Source organism: Neolamprologus brichardi, chromosome 22 (genome assembly GCF_056152115.1).
Source record: "Neolamprologus brichardi isolate AB-2024 chromosome 22, ASM5615211v1, whole genome shotgun sequence".
Lineage (NCBI taxonomy): Eukaryota > Metazoa > Chordata > Actinopteri > Cichliformes > Cichlidae > Neolamprologus > Neolamprologus brichardi.
In genome coordinates this window covers 30,465,511-30,469,886 of record NC_142124.1, presented here as the reverse complement: position 1 = coordinate 30,469,886, position 4,376 = coordinate 30,465,511, and the positions used below count along the sequence as shown (strand labels likewise).

Below are 4,376 nucleotides of genomic sequence, written 5' to 3'. Positions count from 1 at the left end.
ATAAGAACAATATCCAGATTTAAATAAAGCTAAAAATAAGTATTTTACACTTATTCCAGGCAACAAATCAGAACATTGAAACTTAAAATAAGCTTTAACCACTTATTCTAGGGAACAATTAGATAGTTAAATCTTAAAATAAGCCTTACACACTTATTCCAAGCAACCAATCATGGCAATTGAAACCTAAAATAAGATTTAACCACTTGTTCTAAGCAAAATGTTGAAGAAATTAAATCTGAAAATAGGCATAAAACACTTATTCTAAGGAACAAATCAAGGCAAATAATCTAAAAACTAGTACATTAAATCATTTTAAAGATCTTAAAATAAGTTAAAAAATAATAGATTGTAGTCTAAATCTTCTTAAATTCAGTGAAATAATCTGCCAGTGCAGTAAGATAATTACACTTGATAAGAATTCTCAAAATAAGAAAGATAAAGCCAAATTAAAGCAGGCAAAGTATACTGTGTACATGACCTTTATTGGAAACAAACTCTCCAAACAGTAACAAATATTTCAGTGAATCATAGTACACAAAAATTTAAAGACACATTGTAAGTGTAACATTGTTATTTTGTGTTCCTTTTAGAAGTGCTAAACCAGTTAGCTACTCAACATATAAAATGTAATAAAAAGAGCATTTGCAATTTTAAACACAATTTGCAGAACAGATGTGTTTAAAGAAAAAAGTACTTTGTATTACATTAATAAGAATAAAAAAAAAGAATTCAAGTGTAAATTGCAACTTCAAAGCTATCAGGCCCAAACCTTCCAACACAGACCTAAGTTACATCTTGCTCAAACAGCTCTACGTTTCAATAAACATTCCTACAGCCTGCCATGACTTTTTTGTATGAGCCTGTGGTGTCTTGCTCATGGATTTTGTCCTTTAACACTTCAGTCTAAATGACAGACAGAAGCGTTGCCACACATTTAGGATAGGTGAGATGCAGGGTGTAGTAGTATGCCATAAGATACAGCAAACCTTCTCCAAGGTCATCTGTGGTCAAATGTGGTGATGAGAGTGGTTCCAACTGCAATAAGACAGCGGGACCCTTCAAAGAGCAGAACGGGGCTGACGCTGGATCTTCTGTTGGCAAAAGAAAAACAAAGACAAAAATTGTACAATGTACGGAGAAACTCCAAAGCTATCAGGGTAGTTCAAGTATGTATTAGACTTAGACTTCACTTTATTGATCCCTTTGGGGTGCACCCTTCGGGTGATACATGAATGATGACAACCATAGATCAGATGTGCTACAGACCATATTAATGTTATTTTTCTTTAGATTGACAAATACTGTATAGAAAAAAAAAAAAAAAAAATAATAATAATAATAATATATATATATATATATATATATATATATATATATATATATATATATATATATATATATATATATATATATATATATATATATATATATATATATTTATTCATGCCATTGAAAAATGTAATAAATTCTGCCTCATCACCGTTAGGATTATGTCTTTACACACTTTAGGAAATGACAAAGATACTGCACCTGTGATAGTTAAATATGTAATTATTTCCATTTTGTTTTTAATTTCTTTATGATTTTCTTTATTATTTTTATTGAAATTTTTTTTATCTCAGTGTTTGTGCCATTTCAGATTTCTGCACACCTTTTCCAAATATAAACTACATTGTTGGAGGACTTGGCATGGATAAAAAGGCCATATGCCAAATAAACTGTTAAAGTGAAGGCTTTATGGGCATTATTTGATAACAAATATGAAGAGAAACAGACCTGAAGGACATCAATCAGTGCTTCACTGGCATGTCCCATCTTCTTGGGTGGTGCAACTTGTGATGGGAAGAAAGTTGGTAGTGTCCTGAACAGGGCTATGAACAGAACAGGAAAGAAAGAACTAAATCAAATTTCAGTTCAATATTCAATATTATTGCCATAATTGTAATCTTTCACTTACAAGTGTTGTCACCAGAACTGCTCCTTGGTGGCAAAAGCATGTTTGATCCACCACTTGAATCTGCATCATAATCTTCTCCCTGGTCACATGGTGAGATGTCCATGAGACGCCTTTTCTTTAGTCTCATCCTAAATAAGAAAACAAAAATAGTTATATTACAGGAGTCCTAAACAAAATGTGTCGTGCTAAGTGTTTTTAAATCAAAAGCGGCAAAACTTGCCTCTTTGTGAACTTGAGCCCACAACTGTTTCCTCCTCATAAACTGTTCAGGCCCTGGAAGCAGGTCCCTTAAATCGTCCCTACTGAGGGTGTGGAGCAAGACCTCATCTATGTCTGCAGCTGTAAATAAAAGTCAGTAACTTTCAGAAATGTAAAAGTTGTACAACAATTCCAAATTGTCATTTTGTCAAATACATTTAAATGTAATTTAAATATTTTATTGATCTGACAACATAAAACTGATTCTATGTACGATCACTGTCAGTGTGTGCAACACAAAATTCATTTAGACATTAATTTGCATAAATATGCATATGCTTGGCCTACCATTTAGAACCGAAAGGCTGCAATCATCCAAACCCTCCATGATTTACTGGTGTAGCTTTTGTCAGAACTTTTCCCTGAGGAAAGAAAAACATATGTTTGGGTCAAAAAGAAAAACTGAGTCAAGACACCACCTGCCATGGATCCAAGTCTATGCAATCAGACACATGGATAAGGTGCAAAAGACAGACCAAGTAGAGCCTGTGTTAATTCAATGGTTAAGTCTTATAAAATTGCTTACTTAAAATTTATGACAAGGCTATTCCAAACTAGTTTTCAAACTAAAACTAATAGTGCCCAACTGCTTGTCAAATCATTCAACAAATGACCACAGCTCAGATTAGGCCACTTCATCCATAAGAAAAAATGTTACCTCGGTTCAGCAAGGTTAAAGTGACCTGATTGATATTAATAGTTTACAACATAAATAATTGGAAGCAAGTTCACATCTTCTCCAACTTACAAGTTTATATGATTAATCATAATCTGTCGGAAATGAGGCTTAAAGTAAATCTATAGGTAAAGATGTCTTTCATAAATGTGCATTATTTTTATTCCCTTGTGTTATCTTTAATTTCATTACCCAAACTGGACTTGCAAAAAATAGTAAAATAATAAAATTTGAATAAACTCATGTTGGTTAAATGTAATTTTGGTCATAAAACAGTTAACTCTTGATGACTTAAGTAAATCCTCATTTAAGTTAAATATAGATCTGTCCAACACCCCTGTCTTTTTCCATAACAAAAAACAGCATTGTAAAGTTATGAGCCCGATTGCGAGATTTGTCTCAAACCAGTATCGGTCCTCCCAAGTTGCACACACAAACACACCAAGCACAGTGCAGACAGAGAGCACGCGGCTTAAGAAGGAAAAAAAAACACCGCAGCTTTTTATTTTCCGTGGGTGGGAAACACAAAACGGACTTTTGCAAAGGCGGATATCAACTGTAGTTCTTTTGTCATATAGCTATGTTAAGTATATTGAACACGAAGCTAAATTTACCTAACTAGCACCATTAATAATTTTAAACTATCACTGCATGCTAACAATTCAGCATACTGAATGAACTAAGCTAGCTAGCTGGCTGGCAGTTTTGGCTAACTACCCATTGGTAGTGAACTGATAATACTGCCTCGGTAAAACTTAATATTTGACCACGACTGATGTTACTACAGTAAGTCAAAGCTAAAAGAACCCGAAATGTTTGTAAGCAAAAGTTAATTACCTCAACAGAATCCAGTCCGAACCTGCTCCCTCGTGTCCTCCGATTCAAACAGTGAGATAATGGACAGAGCCACTTGAGGGCAGCCAGGGAGGAGGTAGTGTTACACATTTTCGTCTGTGTAAAGCTTGTAAAACGTGAACATAACATGCATAATGAACCTGCATTCGAAAAACTAATTTTAACAAATAACCCATCAATTACTATGACTGTTGTAGTCGTCTTTACAATTACATTACTACACAAGTTAAATGCAGACTTGGTATAAACCACCCCTTCAAACTTGGTATTGACCTCTACTACTCTGCCCGCCAAGAACTTCTTTCAGGTCTTTTCCCCAAACAAGATGGCGTGTTGGAGGTGTGGGATTTGTTTTGTTTTTGTTGCCTTAACAGTAAAGTCTCTTTTGAGCCATATTAATACAATTCATAGCAGTAGTCCAGACTTTTGTGTGATATGTGGGATGGTTGTACGGAGGAATACAGGAACCTACTCTAGTGCTAATACATTATTTAACTTTTTAATATGAACTAGACTATGGAACACCAAAGTGTTAAAACGTGTCATTTAATTTTTATTTTACATTGTGTATTTTTATAATATTTTATTAAATATTTATTTCACTACGATTCTTTTTTGTAATAATAG

At 33.6% G+C, this 4,376-nt stretch overlaps 2 long non-coding RNA genes across 2 annotated transcripts; both read right to left on the bottom strand.

Moving 5' to 3' along the window:
- Positions 1–466: 466 nt before the first annotated feature.
- LOC148096817 (uncharacterized) lies at positions 467–1,924 on the bottom strand. Its single transcript, XR_015717140.1, has 2 exons — positions 1,780–1,924; positions 467–1,094 (listed from the first exon to the last, which is right to left on the bottom strand). It is a non-coding gene; the product is annotated as an uncharacterized LOC148096817 (long non-coding RNA).
- A 303-nt stretch (positions 1,925–2,227) lies between these two features.
- On the bottom strand, positions 2,228–3,790 carry LOC148096816 (uncharacterized). The gene is made up of 3 exons (XR_015717141.1): positions 3,732–3,790; positions 2,507–2,580; positions 2,228–2,299 (listed from the first exon to the last, which is right to left on the bottom strand). It is a non-coding gene; the product is annotated as an uncharacterized LOC148096816 (long non-coding RNA).
- Positions 3,791–4,376: the final 586 nt, after the last annotated feature.